At 49.1% G+C, this 19,064-nt stretch overlaps 1 protein-coding gene across 1 annotated transcript in view; it reads right to left on the bottom strand.

Moving 5' to 3' along the window:
- CNTNAP1 (contactin associated protein 1) overlaps positions 1 to 19,064 on the bottom strand; it is a 219,128-nt gene that overhangs the window by 171,542 nt on the left and 28,522 nt on the right. The window lies entirely within an intron of this gene.

Here is a 19,064-nt window from a genome sequence, read left to right as displayed (position 1 = left end):
CATGACGTCAGTCCCCCCTTTGCAGCCGCCGGCCAGTAAAGTATACTCAGCGGCAGCAGCAGCACTCAGAATATATATCTTCCTGCCTCAGTGGTGGAGGCAGCGGAAGAGGGAGTCAATGTCACAGCCAGGTTTGAGAAACAAGCTGGGGCGGGCTGGCGGCGGGCAGCGGCGATCACCACTGTGTTGCACAGGTGTGGCATATGGAGAGTGCCTGACATTAGGGGGTGCCTGTGCGCACCAGGCACCCCCCGTGCGCACGCCTATGCTCGCTGAGATAGACATGGCATTGGCTCTGGAAGCCAGCAATCCAATATCCCTTTGAGCATCTCTCATAAATAAGACTGCATCTTTAATATGGGCTAGAATTAACAATACAGTATCTCTATCCATGGTACCAAATTCAGCCGTTAGATCATCTGTCCATGCTGAAATTGCGCTACATACCCATGCCGACGCAATTGTCGGTCTTAGCACAGCTCCAGTATGCGAATAAATAGACTTTAAAGTAGTCTCCTGCCTGCGATCCGCAGGATCCTTGAGGGTCGCTGTGCCTGGAGACGGTAGCGCCACTTTCTTGGACAGGCGCGTTAAGGCCTTGTCCACAGTGGGAGGTGATTCCCAACGCACCCTGTCCTGTTTAGGGAAGGGGTATGCCATATAAATTCTTTTGGGGATCTGCGGTCTCTTTTCCGGAGTCTCCCAAGCCTTTTCAAAGAACTCATTTAGTTCATGAGATGTGGGAAAATTTATAATCTGTTTCTTTCCCTTAAACATGTGTACCCTCGTGTCTGGAACAGAGGGTTCATCAGCAATATGCAACACATCCCTTATTGCCACAATCATACACTGAATGCTTTTTGTCACCTTAGGGTGCAATTTTACTTCATCATAGTCGACACTGGAATCAGAGTCCGTGTCGGTAGTAGTGTCCACAATTTGTGCCAAGGGACGTTTTTGAGACCCCGACGGGCCCTGTGAGTCGGTCCAATCTGATGCCTCCCCTGATTCAGCCTTATCAAGCCTCTTATGTAAAGAAGCCACATTTGCATTCAACATATGCCACATGTCCATCCATTCCTGAGTCGGCACAACCGACGGGGACACACCACTCATTTGCTCCACCTCCTCCTTGGAGAAGCCTTCCGCCTCAGACATGTCGACACGCACGTACCGACACCCCACACACACAGGGATATACCTATAAGGGGACAAATCCCCAACCAGGCCCTTTGGAGAGACAGAGAGAGAGTATGCCAGCACACACCCAGCGCTCAAATAACACTGGAAACCCCTCTTTTTCCAGCCTGTGAAGTGTTCAGCAGGGGCGAGACCGGGGAGCCAGCGTTCTCATGCAGCTTCTGTGGAGAAAATGGCGCTGGTTAGTGCTGAGGATCAAGCTCCGCCCCCCCCCCCCCCCCCCCAACGACGGGCTTCGGTCCCAGTACAATTGTAATAAAATGGCGGGGGATCTGTGATTTACTGCCTCCACAGCCTAATCATACTCTATTGTGCCCAAAATTGAGGATTATTGCTGCCCAGGGCGCCCCCCCCCCCCCCCTGCGCCCTGCACTCATCAGTGCTGCCTCTGTGTGTTGTGTCTGGGAGCAATGGCCCTTACCTCACGAAGATCTGAAGTCTTCTGCCGCCTGAGATGTCTTCTATCTTCTCATACTCACCCGGCTTCTATCTTCCGGCATCTGTGAGGAGGACGGCGGCGCGGCTCCGGGACGAACCCCAGGGTGAGACCTGTGTTCCGACTCCCTCTGGAGCTAATGGTGTCCAGTAGCCTAAGAAGCAGATCCTATCATTTAAGTAGGTCTGCTTCTCTCCCACGATGCAGGGAGCCTGTTGCCAACAGGACTCCCTGAAAATAAAAAAACCTAACAAAATTATTTTTCTACAGAAAACTCAGGAGAGCTCTCTGCAGTGTACCCTTTCTCCTCTGGGCACAGAATCTAACTGAGGTCTGGAGGAGGGGCATAGAGGGAGGAGCCAGTGCACACCCATAGGAAAAGTTCTTTTTAGGTGCCCATGTCTCCTGCGGAGCCCGTCTATACCCCATGGTCCTTACGGAGTCCCCAGCATCCTCTAGGACGTAAGAGAAAATATGGTAGGATATCTATTTTAGAAATAGCAGGCTTTGTTGGGCTACCATATTATACCTACACATAGTTAGTGGTCAATTCAATTACATCTGAGGCCCAGTGGTGTAACTACAAGATGGCTAGACTGGCAAATGTCCATAAGAGCTCTGGCATCTGGATAGGCATCTTGGATTTCCGGATTCCTGGATCATTGCCTGCTGTGACCACGCCAATATTGCTGCCTGCTGGGCCCACCTGACCCCCCTGCTGTCTGACACTTACCTGTGGAGGCTCCTCTGTCATTAGGGTCTGCCTGTGGAGGTTAGTGTCCCCTGGAACTTTCTTTTTCTAAACTTCATAAAATCATAAAAAACTATCTGCGACCCATCATTGGTCAAGAAAGATTGAAAAGTTTAGCAGTTCTATCCACCGAGCAGTATCTGGCTAGGAAGCTGGATTTAGAAGAAGTTATAGACAGAGGTCAAAGCCAGAAGGAAGGAATTGTAAGGTACGGTATGAAAAAGCTATACAGTAATAAAATTGAACAAGTACAGTAACTAATTCTGATTATTATTTATTTTGCATATACAGTGAAACTCCAGTTCTTTAGAATGTCCTTGGCTGAACGGGTTTACATATATTGTGTTGTATGTGTTGATCAATTAATTGGAGTTTCACTGTAAATTGTATTTAGAGTTGTTACGTATTTCTAATATGCATGATCAGGGGCGTAGTTCATTCCAGGTGCCCGGAGGCGAAACAGTTGGATATGCCACACACCCCCCAACTCCCTGTCGATTCAGTAGCACAGCTACCCTGTTCTCTCTAGCCCCATTCCCCCATTTCAGCAGTTCCAGCTCCCAGTGCCTCACCAACCAGCTGGCCTACATTTTGTGTTACCATCCAGCCAACTCTCCTTTTGTTTCTTCAATCAGTCAGTCAGCCAGCCAGCCAGCCCCGTCAACTTTATTGTACCAGGTAGCCGCCGACAAGTGACAGCGGCTGCCCAGAAATCACAGATATATCCATCCATAACCAGTGGTTATAGATAGATCTTTGTGCCAATCTGACAGCTGGCATCTGGAAGCCAATGCTTCCATGGCCTCTGGGAGTTTTGCTATGTGCATGATACTGAAATTATCTGAGTTTGCCAGGGGCCTCCAAGCCTCTAGTTACGCCACTGGTAAGGGGGACAAGTTGTTATTGTCACGGCATAAAAATGCAGCATATAGGACAAAAATCAGTGAGTCCGGTGCCAGGGCCGGTGCTAGGGTGTTCGGCGCCCTCCTGCAAACTATCAATTTAGTGTCTTTCTCCAAATACAAATGTGACCGATCTCATCCTCAGAGCTGTAACTAGACATTTTGGTGCCCCCCTCAAGATCAATAACATGGACAGTGCATGCCAAAGGCCCGCCGCAAAAATATAGGGGCATAAACAAATGACGTAAAATATAGGGGCGTAAATAATTATGATGCACAGTAGTCTCCATTATTAAAAATTACGCCACACAGTAGTACCACTTATATACATTATGGAAGGTAGAACCCTTATATGCATTACGCAAGATAGAGCCCCCTTTTACACATTGCGCAAGGTATAATCTCCTTTTACAATGCCAGGTAGAGTCCCTTTTACACATTGTGCCAGCTAGAGCCCCTTTTATAATGCCAGGTAGAGCCAGTCACACATTATTCCAGATAGAGCACCCTTTTACACACGCCAGGTAGAGTCCTCTTTTACACGCTGAGCCAGGTAGAGTTCCTTTTTACACTTTGTGCCAGGCAGGGCACCCTTTTACACATGCCACTTCCCCCAGCACACATTACTATGAACCCACCTTCCCCAGCACATATTAATATGACCCCTCCTCCTCAGCACAGTAGCGTTCGCTAGTCACATTACACCGTATAGTAATGTCCGTTAGTTACATCACACTGCACAGTAGTGTTTGCTAGTCACATTACACCGCATAGTAGTGTCCATTAGTCACATTACACTGCACAGTAGTTGTCGCTAGTCACATTACACCGCGTAGTAGTGTCCGTTATTCACATTACACCGCACAGTAGTGTACGCTAGTCACATTACACCGCATAGTAGTGTCCATTAGTCACATTACACCGCACAGTAGTGTCCATTAGTCACATTACACCGCACAGTGGTGTCCGTTAGTCACATTACACCGCACAGTCATGTCCGTTAGTCACATTACACTGCACAGTCATGTCCGTTAGTCACATTATATAGCATAGTAGTGTCCATTAATCACATTATATAGCACAGTAGTGTCTGTTAGTCACATTACAATGCATAGAAGTGTCCGTTAGTCACATTACAGCGCATAGTAGTGTCCGTTAGTCACATTACACTGCACAGTAGTCCGTTAGTCACATAAAATAGAACAGTAGTGTCCGTTAGTCACATTACACTGCACAGTAGTGTCCGTTAGTAACATTAAATAGCACAGTAGTGTCCATTAGTCACATTACACAACATAGCAGTGTCCGTTAGTCACATTACACTGCACAGTCTTGTCCGTTAGTCACATTAAATAGCACAGTAGTGTCCGTTAGTCACATTGCAGTGCATAGTAGTGTCCTTTAGTCACATTACACTGCATAGTAGTGTCCGTTAGTCACATTACACTGTACAGAAGTGTCCGTTACTCACATTACACCGCACAGTAGTATTCGTTAGTCACATTACACTGCACAGTAGTGTTCACTAGTCACATTACACCGCACAGTAGTGTTCGCTAGTCACATTACAACGCATAGTAGTGTCCATTAGTCACATAACGCTACACAGTCTTGTCCGTTAGTCACATTAAATAGCACAGTAGTATCCGTTAGTCATATTACACCGCATAGTAGTGTCCGTTAGTCACATTACACTGCACAGTAGTGTCCGTTAGTCACACTACACCGCATAGTAGTGTCCATTAGTCACATTACACTGCACAGTAGTGTCCGTTACTCACATTACACTGCACAGTAGTGTCCGCTAGTCACATTACACTGCACAGTAGTATTCGTTAGTCACATTACACTGCACAGTAGTGTCCATTAGTCACATTAAATAGCACAGTAGTGTCTGATACTCACATTACAGTGCACAGTAGTGTTCGCTAGTCACATTACACCGCACAGTAGTGTTCGCTAGTCACATTACACCGCACAGTAGTGTCCATTAGTCACATTACACTACACAGTCTTGTCCGTTAGTCACATTAAATAGCACAGTAGTATCCGTTAGTCATATTACACCGCATAGTAGTGTCCGTTAGTCACATTACACCACATAGTAGTGTCCATTAGTCACATTACACTGCTCAGTAGTGTCCGTTACTCACATTACACTGCACAGTTGTGTCCGTTAGTCACATTACACTGGAAAGTAGTGTTCGTTAGTCACATTAAATAGCACAGTAGTGTCTGTTAGTCACATTACACTGCACAGTAGTGTCGTTAATAACATTACACCGCACAGTAGTATCTGTTAATCACATTAAATAGCACAGTAGTGTTCGTTAGTCACATTACACCGCATAGTAGTGTCCATTAGTCACATTACACTGCACAGTAGTGTTCGTTACTCACATTACACTGCACAGTAGTGTCCGTTAGTCACATTACACTGCACAGTAGTGTCTGTTAGTTACATTACACTGCACAGTAGTGTCCGTTACTCACATTAGACTGCACAGTAGTGTCCGTTAATCACATTACACTGCACAGTAGTGTGCGTTAGTCACATTAAATAGCACAGTAGTGTCCGTTAGTCACATTACACTGCACAGTAGTGTCCATTAGTCACATTAAATAGCACAGTAGTGTCCGTTAGTCACATTACACCGCACAGTAGTATCCGATACTCATATTACACTGCACAGTAGTGTCCGTTATTCACATTACACCACACAGTAGTACCCTTATACACGTTACACCGCACAGGAGAGTCGCTTATACATGTTACGTCAGAGTAAAAGCCTCCAATACACGTTACGCCACAGTAGAGCACCTTATACATGTTATCCAGGTAAAGCAGCTTATACACATTTGCCAGGTAGAGCCCATTATACACATTATGCCAGGTACAGCCCATTATACACATTATGCCATGTACAGCCCATTATACTCATTATGGGGGTCATTCAGACCCCGCCACATTAGTGGCCCGCAGGGCAGTTTGCCGGTGGGCATATACATTACGGTCGCATCCCTGATGGATGCGACCCCAATGTGATTGACAGGCAACAGGGCAGCGGGGTTAAGGTGTTGCAGGGGTGGTGCCAGAAAAAATGGGGGCGGGCCAGAACCATTTTCAGGGCGGCTGCATGACATCACACACAGATGCTTTGGAAAAAAAATGGCTGCTGACAGTGCAGCCAGGCTGCACTGCCAGGGGTCAACCTTAGATTAAATGCGTCGGCAATGTAATTGCGGATGCATCGGGAGGTGGCACTACACATGCTGTGCAGCCTTGCTTTGTGCTGAGCGGCCCTCAGCATGTGCAGAGATGAACGCAAATCTGGCTGCGTATGCAGCGGTCTGTGTTCATCTCTGAATGACCCCTATGCCAGTTACAGCCTTCATTCCCTCCACAGTGCGGACCTGGTACCTGCAGGATGTCCCGGCTAGGGCGCTGCTCCTCCTCTCCCTTCTCCTCCGATTACTCGCAGGCTCCGTTACTACAGTGGCTCTGTAGGATGTTGTCAGTGACCCCAAAGGGGGGGAGGGAGCGGGTACTAATTACCCGGACCTGGGACTGATGGAGGGGCCTGGCAGGGGCCCTGGTCCGCTGCACTACCACCCCCTTCCCACCTTACTGGCCAGGAGCATCAGCTCTCATCTTGGCAGCACAGCACATGCTGCAGTGTGCTGTGCTGCAGTGGGGCAGAGAGGCTGCTGCTTCGGCTGAGCCTAAGCCTGTTCCTGTATCATACTTGCCTACTCTCCCGGAATGGGCGGGAGGCTCCCGAAAATTAGGTGACCCTCCCGGCCCCCCGGAAGAGCAGGCAATTCACCTGATTTTTCGGGTCCCCCCTGCCCGGCCGCCCACTTATTGAGGCATTACAGAGCAGGGGGCGTGGCTTAACCGATGTACCGCGATAACCCCACTCCGCCTCCGTCTCACCCCCTATGCATGTCATAGGCCTGCCCCGCTCCCCTGCTGAGCCGACCTGGCTGCTCTCTTCCAGAGCAGCCAGGATGTCGGCATGTATGTCCTGTATGGGTGGGGGCCGGGGAAGGGGGGTGATCCTTTGCCAGGGCTACTTGCCATCCTTTGCCAGCATTCCTTTGCCAGGGCTACTTGTCATCCAGTTTGACAGGTGCAGACCTGGCAGCAGCAGGGATGCAGAGCAGGGAGAGCGCCTCTTCTGCTGGGCTCTGCTTGGCGCCTCCCTGCACTGCATTCCTTTGCCAGGGCCGTAGCTAGGGGGGCATAAGCCCTGGGCGCCGGATTTTTATGGGAGCGAGATTCCCATTCAGCACCCTCAGACAGTTGCAGTAAGTCCCCGCTGTGTGAAATCTCTGCTTTCTTCTTTGCCGGCATCAGAGATTTACGGATCCATTATGCTGTCTGCTGCAGTCTAGATCTATCGACTGCAGAGCAGCGTACAGTGAGCGTGCCAGATCCAGGGCAGCAGCAGCAGCAGCTATATATTACACTGACAGCGTGCAGGGCGGTATCCGTTCACATGGTCGACAGTCATTAGGTCGACCACTATTGGTCGACATTGACATGGTCGACATGGGCACATGGTCGACACATGAAAATGGTCAACACATGAAAGGTCGACACATGAAAAGGTCGACATGAGTTTTTTTACTTTTTTTTCTTTTGGGAAACTTTTCCATACTTTACGATCCACGTGGACTATGATTGGAACGGTAATCTGTGCCGAGCAAAGCAGTAGCGGAGCGAAGGCACCATGCCGAAGCATGGCGAGCGAAGCGAGCCATGCGAGGGGACGCGGTGCACTAATTGAGGTTCCCAGTCACTTTACGCAAAAAACGACACCAAAAAAAGTAAAAAAACTCATGTCGACCTTTTCATGTGTCAACCTTTCATGTGTCGTCCATTTTCATGTGTCGACCATGTGTCCATGTCGACCATGTCAATGTCGACCAATAGTGGTCGACCTAATGACTGTCGACCATAACATGGTCGACCATTCATACCGGAACCGTGTAGGATGTCCTATGAAAGCTCTCTGTACCAGCACAGCCCACATCCCAGCAGTCTCCTATCCTACAGACGTAAACCATGTATGTACAGTGCTATTATATGGGTCCTCTATCAGTATCTGCATACTTGTCTATACCTGTAGCTGCAAACGTCTCTAGTGCTTATTAGGGTCATTAGATGGCTCAATGCAGTGGGAATTTTTTTTTCATTCACTAACTTTCTTTTTTAAAGCTAATCTCTCTCTCTCTCTCTTATACCGGCACTCACATGCTCACACATAGAATACTTAGCCAAGTGTTCTCCAGTCGTGCTGCCCTCAGGCAGTGCATCTAATAGCGCCGCCTTTTAACAGATATACACACACACACACACCCCACACCCCTTTCTTAAACCACCGCTGCTCCATTAGTTGCTGCGCTGATCGCACTGTCAGGATTAACTGTTCAACCCCCCTAAAACAATAATCTAGATCCGCCCCTGCCTGCAAGCATTACTACTGTGAAGCGCAAGACGTATATGGGATACTAATGTGTGGTATATTGTGAATAAGGGGCTCTATTGTGTAATATAATGTGTGGCGTAATTTGGATTTATTTATTTTTGTATGGGGGGGTGCCAAATTACTGCCTCGCCCCGGGTGCCGAAAATCCTAGTTTCGGCCCTGCCTTTGCTGAGCGGCTAGCGCCGACTCTGTCCGGTGCTACTGTAAGCACGGCATACAGCAGCACTTACTCACCCAGAATCGCGGGGGCAAGTAAATGGAAATTACCCCTTAGATTTTACATTGAGATGGGAAAAAAGTCAATTTCAAGTGCTTGTTTCTTAGTGTAAATTTGCACCTAAAAGCAGGGGTATCAGAACTCCACAGCCAGCACGCTACAGTCACCTGAAAGATAATTGCTCTGGTGCCCTCCTAGATAAATAAATGCCTATATATCATGTATGCACGGCAGCACTCATGGGTCTTCCAATAAATAATTCTTTTGACAAACTGTGCAAAGGTGGATTAACCCCTTCAGTGGCGGATTTTTCGAATTTGGTCATACTTCCCAGGGCAGGTTTTTTTTTTTTACCTGCGCATTGCCAGGGGTTTTACGTGTTGTGTCATGCTTTTTGCCAGGGGATTTATGCTCTGGGATCCATGCTCGTTGCCATGGGGAATGCTCGTTGCCTAGGGAATGCTCGTTGCCTAGGGGTAGCTAGGGATGGCCACCGACCATCGATGAATTAAAATCATCGATGGTCTATGACCGATGTTGAATACTTTTACCATCAATGGGGGAGAACCAGATGGTTCAGTGTTACCAATTTTTATTGGCCATCCCCCGGGCAGCATGTGCTGGAGGGAACTAGCCCGCCAGCACTGATATCCTCTCCCCCCCTCCTCCCTTGTACTCTGTTCTGCCGGTGGGTGTTTGCAGAATGACGCGATCGCGTCATGACGTCACGCCTGCAAACACCCACCGGCATTCTGCAAACGCCCACCGGCAGAACGGACTGCAAGGAGGAGGGAGGGGGAGCAGTGGTATGCCCGGAAATGTTCCGGGTATGCCACTTAAGGGGTTAAGAGAGGACCCCCTTCTCTCTGCCAGCGGCCGCAGCGCTGTAGGCTCTGGCTTTGTGCTAGAGTCTACTGCGCATTTGCAGGTCTCCGGGAAAATGGTGCCAGTGCCTTATTCCCGGGGACATAGCTACTGCGCATGTGTGCATCACCAGGAAAATAGCCAGTGCGCCATTTTCACAGTGATTTATTGCACCAGCGCCTGCTGCTGGACTCCAAAGGGATAAGTATAATTATATGGGTGCAGGGTGTGTGGTGTGGGCCCAGATACGCCAATGAAACTGTGTCTACTTAACCAACATTTCAGTCTCCATGACTTTTATCAAAAACATGTGAGTGCTTCTTGTGGTAATCCTAGATGGCGGCTGCACTGTACCCTGCGGCCCAGTACATAAACTGGCGGCCATCAAATGTTTTAGGGGTGACAAGGCGCTCTCTTGTCGACCCCCCTTCTTCCCCCCCCACCTGTTGCAACACCTATGCCTAGAAGCCTGCTGATTGGTATTTTAAAGATGGATTGTGGTCAAAAGTATTTCTTTGAGGTGTTGATTAAAAAAAATAAATCACGTTTGCTTTTGGTTCACTTTATTGACATTTTAATACAAAAATAAAATAAAAATTATTTGATGTGTTAGAATGAGCAGATAATATTAGTATTTTCCACAAATATCACGGGCAGAATATAATAGAAAACAAGTTAGTTTACCTCTGGAAAAACAAGGCCTGGGTGGTGGGTGCTGAGTTGATTGCATTTGTTTTAAAGCTCGATTTAAAGTAATATTGTATTTTACAGGAGGACTACAAGTCCCAGCAAGCCCTCCCCACATGCTGGCACTTGGATAACCACAAGTACCAGCATGCAGTACATTGATGGGCCCACTGGTACCTATAGCCCCACTGTATTAATATTAAAATAAACACAGTACACACACACACCTTAGACAGTAAAACTTTAATACATACAGTACACTCATACATACTCACCTTGTCCCTGGCACTGTTGGTCCTCTCCTCCAGTAGAGTCTCGCTAAATGGATAGGGAAACAAAACGAGTTTTATGGTAAGAACTTACCATTGTTAAAACTCTTTCTACAAGGTACACTGGGCTCCACAAGGATGGACAACGGGGTGTAGAGTAGGATCTTGATCCGAGGCACCAACAGGCTCAAAGCTTTGACTGTTCCCAGAATGCACAGCGCCGCCTCCTCTATAACCCCGCCTCCCTGCACAGGAGCTCAGTTTTTAGTTAACCAGCCCAATGCAGTAGCAGGAAAAGAGACGACAACGGTTAGTAGCCACATACACCACACTCTCACGACAGGAGAAGTGTCAGCGGCTAATGCCATACCAACCCAAAGAAGCTAAGTGCGTCAGGGTGGGCGCCTAGTGGAGCCCAGTGTACCTCGCAGAAAGAGTTTTAACAACGGTAAGTTCTTACCATAAAACTCGTTTTCTGCTGCGGGGTACACTGGGCTCCACAAGGATGGACAATGGGGATGTCCTAAAGCAGTTCCTTATGGGAGGGGACGCACTGTAGCGGGCACAAGAACCCGGCGTCCAAAGGAAGCATCCTGGGAAGCGGCAGTATCGAAGGCATAGAACCTTATGAACGTGTTCCCGGAGGACCAAGTAGCCGCCTTGCACAATTGGTCAAGGGTCGCACCACGTTGGGCCGCCCAAGAAGGTCCAACAGACCGAGTAGAATAGGCCGTAATGTGAGTAGGAGCTGACAGATCAGCCTTCACATAAGCATGTGCAATCACCATTCTAATCCACCGGGCCAGGGTCTGCTTGTTAGCAGGCCAGCCACGTTTGTGAAATCCAAACAAAACAAAGCGTGAGAATCAGATTTTCGAATAGAAGCAGTTCTCTTCACATAGATACGGAGAGCCCGTACCACATCCAAAGACCGCTCTTTGGGAGACAAATCAGGAGAGACAAAGGCCGGAACCACAATTTCCTGATTAAGGTGGAACGAGGACACCACCTTCAGTAAATAACCGGGACGAGTCCTAAGTACCGCCCGGTCACGGTGAAAAATCAGATATGGGGAACTACAGGAAAGGGCACCCAAATCCGACACTCTTCTAGCAGAGGCAATAGCCAGTAAGAACACCACCTTAAGGGAAAGCCACTTAAGGTCAGGTGAACCAAGAGGTTCAAACGGAGGCTCCTGCAACGCCTCCAAAACCACCGACAAGTCCCAAGGAGCCACAGGCGGGACATAGGGAGGTTGGATACGCAACACACCCTGAGTGAAAGTGTGAACATCAGGTAAAGTCGCAATTTTTCTCTGAAACCACACCGACAAGGCAGAAATATGAACCTTGAGGGAGGCCAGACGCAGGCCTAAATCCAGGCACTGTTGCAGAAAAGACAAAAGTTTGGCTGTACTAAACTTGGAAGCGTCATAATTGTTAGATGCGCACCAAACAAAGTAGGAATGCCAGACCCTATGGTAAATCCGAGCAGAAGCCGGTTTACGGGCCCGCAACATAGTTTTAATGACCTCTTCAGAAAAACCCTTAGCCCTCAAGACGGAAGCTTCAAGAGCCACGCCGTCAAAGACAGCTGGGCTAGGTCCTGGTAGACACAGGGGCCCTGAACGAGGAGGTCTGGGCATTGTGGAAGTAGAATTGGACGCTCTGACGATAGGCCCTGCAGGTCTGAGAACCAGTGCCGTCTGGGCCACGCTGGAGCTATGAGAAGCAGAATTCCTCTTTCTTGCTTTAACTTCCGAATTACCCTGGGCAGGAGTGACACCGGAGGGAACATGTACAGCAGCCGAAACCTCCATGGCACCGCCAGCGCATCCACGAATGCTGCTTGAGGATCCCTTGTCCTTGCTCCGAAGACCGGAACCTTGTGATTGTGTCGAGACGCCATCAGATCCACGTCTGGAAGACCCCACTTTTCCACTTGGAGTTGAAACACTTCTGGATGGAGGCCCCACTCGCCGGAATGCACGTCCTGACGACTGAGAAAGTCCGCTTCCCAATTCAGGACACCCGGAATGAATATTGCCGATATGGCCGGTAGATGGCGTTCCGCCCAATGTAGAATCCGTGAGACTTCCTTCATTGCCAAACGGCTTTGAGTGCCGCCTTGATGATTTATGTAAGCCACTGTGGTGGCGTTGTCCGACTGCACTTGAACAGGACGGTTCTGAATTAAATGCTGGGCCAGGTTCAATGCATTGAAGACCGCCCGCAATTCCAGAATGTTGATCGAGAGGAGAGATTCCTCCTTGATCCACCGACCCTGAAGGGAGTGTTGCTCCAGCACTGCGCCCCAACCTCTTAGACTGGCATCTGTCGTCAACAGGACCCAGTTGGATATCCAGAAGGGACGGCCCCTGCACAATTGTTGGTCCTGGAGCCACCAGAGCAGCGACAGACGGACCTACGGAGTCAATGAGATCATTTGAGACCTGATCCGGCGAGGCAGGCCGTCCCACTTGGCTAGAATCAGCCTCTGGAGGGGGCGAGAATGGAATTGAGCATACTCCACCATGTCGAATGCTGATACTATGAGGCCCAGCACCTGCATTGCCGAATGTATCGACACTTGCGAACGAGAAAGGAAGCAACGAATCCTGTCCTGAAGCTTCAGGACCTTCTATTGACACAAGAACAATCTCTGCTTGTAAGTGTCCAATAGCGCTCCCAGGTGCACCATGCTCTCAGCAGGAATCAGGGAGGATTTCTTCCAGTTGATGAGCCACCCGTGGGCTTGTAGAAACCGGACCGTCATATCCAGATGAGGAAGGAGAAGTTCTGGGGAATTTGCCAGGATTAACAAGTCGTCCAGATACGGCAGAATCCTGACCCCTTGACGGCGGAGTACCACCGTCATCACCGCCATTGCTTTGGTGAAGACTCGCGGAGCCGTTGTTAAACCAAAAGGTAACGCCCGAAACTGGTAATGGAGTTTGCCAATAGCAAACCTCAGGTATTGCTGATGTGACGCTGCTATAGGAATATGCAGGTAAGCATCCTGTATGTCCAGGGAGACCCTGTAGTCCCCAGGTTCCAAGGCTAGAACTACAGAGCAAAGGGTTTCCATACGGAACTTGGAAACCTTCAAACCTTCACAAACCTGTTCAATGTCTTGAGGTTGAGAATGGGTCGGGAGGACCCATTCGGTTTCGGGACTAGAAACAGCGGAGAATAGTACCCCCGGCCCCTCTGCGTAAGAGGCACCTGTACTACGACTCCTGTATCCAGGAGGGTCTGTACCACCAAATGTAGAGTGCTTGCCTTTGTCTGGTCCGACGGGACGTCTGTCTGGCAAAATCGATGAGGGGGTCGGTTTTTGAAGGCTATGGCTTAACCTCGAGTGACGACTTCCCGTACCCAGGCATCTGAAGTGGTGTTCAACCATTCCTGGGTATACCCTAGAAGCCGGACCCCACCCTGGGATCCCCCAGGGGGAGGCCTGCCCTGTCATGCGGCAGGCTTATCGGTCTTGGAAGCTGGCTAACGGGCCGCCCAGGCTCTTTTTGGCTTCGGCTTACCAGGTTTGGAAGTGCGGGCCTGCTTGTTGTACGCCTGACCTTTTGCTTTACCTGAAGGACGAAAGGGGCGAAAGGAAGTACCTTTGGCCTTCGACACAGAAGGAGCGGTACTTGGCAGACAGGCAGTTTTGGCAGTAGCCAAGTCAGCCACAATCTTATTTAAGTCCTCCCCAAACAGAATATCTCCCTTGAAAGGGAGTACCTCCAGGGTTTTTCTAGAGTCCAGATCCACAGACCAGGATCTCAGCCACAATATCCGGCGAGCCAGGACTGACGTGGTAGAGGCCTTGGCTGCTAGGATACCAGCATCAGAAGCCGCCTCTTTAATATAGCGAGAAGCTGTGACAATATATGACAAGCATTGTCTAGCATGGTCAGAGGAGATTTCAGCTTCTAACTCAAAGGCCCATGCTTCAATAGCCTCTGCAGCCCATGTAGCTGCAATAGTGGGCCTTTGTGCAGCACCCGTGAGGGTGTAAATCGCTTTAAGACAACCCTCCACAGATTTATCCGTAGGCTCTTGGGGAGACGTGACGGTAGTGACAGGCAGAGCTGAGTAAACCACCATCCTAGCCACATGTGAGTCGACTGGAGGAGGCATTTCCCAATTCTTAAACAGCTCTGGCGCGAGGGGATAGCGAGCCAGCATCTTCTTTTGAGGCACAAACTTCGTACCCGGGTTTTCTCAGGGTTCCTGGCGTATATCCACTAGGTGATCAGAGTGAGGTAAAACTTGTTTAACCACCTTCTGACGCTTGAACCTATCAGGTTTCTTAGGAGGGACGGATGGTTCGGGATCATCCGTAATCTGTAGAATTAATTTAATAGCCTCCAAAAGATCAGGAACATCCACATGTGAACCACCCTCCCCATCAGCCGTATCTGAGTCAGAACCTGTGGGGTCAGTGTAAGTGCCGTCTACATCAGACGAGGTGTCAGTGACAGCAGTGGATTGTGAGGAGACAAGCGCTCGCTTAGAGGACCCCTTGGCGAGCGATGGTCAGACTTTTTAGTAGTCAGGGACTGGTTCAACTTCTTCAATTGAGCAGATAAATCGTCCGCCCACGGCGGGTTAGCTGCAGGGTCCACATACGGTTGTACCGGCATTGGGGGTCCCATAGGGGGTGTTTGTTTATGAAGTAGCGTATGCAGAAGCGTGGAAAAACCGGCCCACGGTGGGTCATTATGTGCCTCCGTTGCCACAGTCCCACTGGGGGGCAAAGAGCCCCCAGAACCAGAGCCCACAGCTGCTTTATATTCTCCTCATAGTGATCTGTGGTGTCAGCAACACCGGCAGTGTGTTCAGCCCCAGAACCGTTACCCTCTGAAGCAGACATGATATAACTTGCAGTATCAGGTAACACAGTACAATTGGTAACAGCACAATACCTCCTACCCAAACCCCTGCGCAGTGTAGTCAGCACAAGCAGGGATACAGGAGAGATATGGTGACTAAAGCACAGAGAAAAATACGTATTAGAGTATATCTTTGTGAAAAACCTATATCAATATAAGCCTGACGCATCAAGCCCCCTCAGGTTATAGAATATAGGGATAGCAGGTTGAGTGAAAGACACGAAATGGACACCACCGCTATCAAATGCACACACAGATAGTCACAGTTTGTACAATGCAGAAGTTATTACTAACAATAATACTGCACTGGACTAGCTTTTATATATATATTATATATATATATATATATATATATATAGTGTTCACTCTAGGAGTGAAAAGGGGCAGGGCGCCGGACTACGGGGGCACATGTGCACGCGTCCGAAATGGGGGCACGGCCACGCAAATTAGGGGGCGTGGCCACCCCCCCGTCATTTTAGGGGGCGGTGCGGCCCACAGACGCTACTATAGAGAGCGTCTGTGGCCGGCGACGTCACCGTCGGTGCTGGGCTTCCCCCAGCCCTCTCCCAATGCGTGAATGGATGCCGCGGCATGCGCACGGCATCTATACACGCCGGGAGGGCAGGGAGCGGGCGGCTGTTCTAGCAGGGCGCCGCAAAAGGGGCAGGGCGGGTTTTGCCTGTTAAAAAACGGGCAGGGTGCGGCACCCTGCTAAACCAGCCTAGAGTGAACACTATATATATATATATATATATATATATATATATATATATATATATATATATATAGCTATATAGGCAATAGATATAACACTACACAGTAAGAACTGGATGGATATCACAGGGTAATTGTACTAGAAAACCCTGACTAAATGCACTCTTTCTTAACTAGCACTGACTGAAAAGGCAGGTAGAATACTTAAGTGTCATGTAAAGTCACAGCACTGTCAACCAGGCGGCTTTACACAGGAGGATTTGCCCAAGCAGTCCCAGGAACAGTGAAGCTGAGGGATAATGGCGCCCAGACACTGACAGGGAGTGAAGGAGAGACAGATATGCAGCTCCAGGGCGGGAACATTTGCGGGAAATGGCGCCCTGGGGCTGGGGGAGTGGCTTCAGGTCTAAGCCTTATCCCCCTGCTGGCAAAACCACCGGGTACTGCGGGCTATTAGTAAACTGGTTTAGAGAGAAAACCTGACCTGCGCCCATGCCCTGGTGATCTAGTGGGATCGCCTGTACTGCCACAGTGTCCACCGCCAGCGCCAGTCAGGCCATTCACAGCAAATCAGCGGCCTGTTTCCACGGTAGCGGCTGGCAGCTCTGTCAGTGACAGAACTGACGTAGGTTCTGCCACTTATGGAAGCCCCATTGAATGTACAGCAAGTGTGCTTCCTGGCTGTGGTATTAACCCCCTGCTGGTGTTGTCCGGTGCTGATTGTAAAATACAGCGGACCCCTACTCGTTTTGTTCTCCATATTTTTATAAGCAGGGCCAGTTTAAAGAACCTGGTGATTGTTCATTAAATACAGGGGACTCCTACACATTTTGTTCCCTGTATTTGTTAACCAGGGCAGGCTCAGAGAGCCCCGGACTGGTTATGCTTTCCGGGTGGGAACCAAACATCATTAGTTTTTCAGATGTTTAACTAATTACTTTTACACACAGAAGTCTGCACAGATCTCGCTGAACTGTGCAGGCTTCTTTCAAATTTGCACATTGTAATGAAGCTCGCATTACAATGTGGGGGTTTACATGCAATTAAAGTTGCATTGACTCACATGCCAGGCAAACTCACGCCTGCTGACGCGCACCAAACTCACAGCGAGTAGGTGAGATTTTTGCATATGCACAGAAACTCACTTCCTATTACATTTTTCCTGGAATCTTTTTTTATAGCCTCTATGGAACAGATCGACTACATGGTACAATGGGTGGCACTTGATATACCGGCTGTCACTCAGCATACCGACGCCGGTATACCGACAAGTATTCTCCCTCTTGGGGTGCCCACGACACCCCTGGAGGGAGAATAAATATCATCCGTGCATGCAGCGTGGCGAGTGCAGTGTGGCGAGCTCAGCGAGCCCACAAGGAGCTCTTTTGCGCTCGCCCTGCTGCCGGCTTTCCGGCGGTCGGGATCCTGGCGCCGGTATGCTGGGCGCCGGGATCCCAAGCGCCGGCAAGTCATACCACACCCGGTACAATGGCACTACTATTGGGTGAACCTAGGTGGTGCCCTGGGTGCGCCAATAGTTAGAGGTTGCCTAAAACTATTTTATTCACTAAGGGGCCTATTTACCAAAGTAAATTTTCAAGATATCCTTAGAAAACACCAATTTTTACAGTATCCACCTGATCAGTATCCATCTACTCATCACCACCAGTGCCATTGCCATGTGGTGTCCCACAAGGTTCTATACTATCCCCCATGCTTTTTGCAGTATACATGCTCCCATTGAGCGAAATAATCAGGCGCCATGGCCTGGTCTACCACTGCTATGCAGATGATACACAACTGTACTTGTCCTTTGCTCCGGGCACTGATAACCCAATAGCAACCCTAAATGACTGTCTAGCTGAGCTACAGGAGTGGATGAGCGCCAGTTGGCTGCGACTGAACCCGGATAAAACAGAGGTCCTTATGATACGACCGCAAAATCAAAGGACAAGACTGCAGCATAGCCAACCAACTGGACTTACACTCGGGGATTCAGAATTACAGACCAGTGATCGTGTGCGGAATCTTGGCGTAGTCCTGGATTGTGGCTTGACACTTAAACATCAGATATCAACCACAATCAAATCCTCATTCTTTCACCTGAGGAACATAGCCAGAATCAAGCACTTAATTCCCTCAGATGATATGCCAAAAGTCATACATGCATTTGTATCATCTCGATTAGACTACTGTAATGCCCTCTACCTTGGTCTCCCAGCAAAAGAATTGCAACGCTTACAGCCGGTGCAAAACACAGCTGCCAGGCTGTTAACCAACCAGCCCCGTTCTAGCCACATAACACCCATCCTCTACTCCCTTCACTGGCTGCCTGTAAGATGGCGAATCATCTTCAAGATTGGCTTACTGAGTTTCAAAGCATTACATGACCAGGGCCCAAGGTACCTGAAACAGCTTCTGACCCCATACTGCCCCACTCCATTACTGCGATCTGTAGATGAAGGACTTTTAGCAGTACCTAGAATCTCCCGTAATTCATCTGGGAGTCGAGCTTTTAGTCATGCGGCTCCGACTCTATGTAACTCACTTCCCCGCACAGTGCGAGAGGCCCCAACTATAGAACCCTTCATAAGTAGACTCTTCATGCTTCTGTATTTTATGAAAATGTACTTCA

Source organism: Pseudophryne corroboree, chromosome 3, assembly GCF_028390025.1.
Source record: "Pseudophryne corroboree isolate aPseCor3 chromosome 3, aPseCor3.hap2, whole genome shotgun sequence".
In the NCBI taxonomy this organism is placed as follows: Eukaryota; Metazoa; Chordata; class Amphibia; order Anura; family Myobatrachidae; genus Pseudophryne; species Pseudophryne corroboree.
This window is presented reverse-complemented; position numbering and strand designations above follow the sequence as displayed.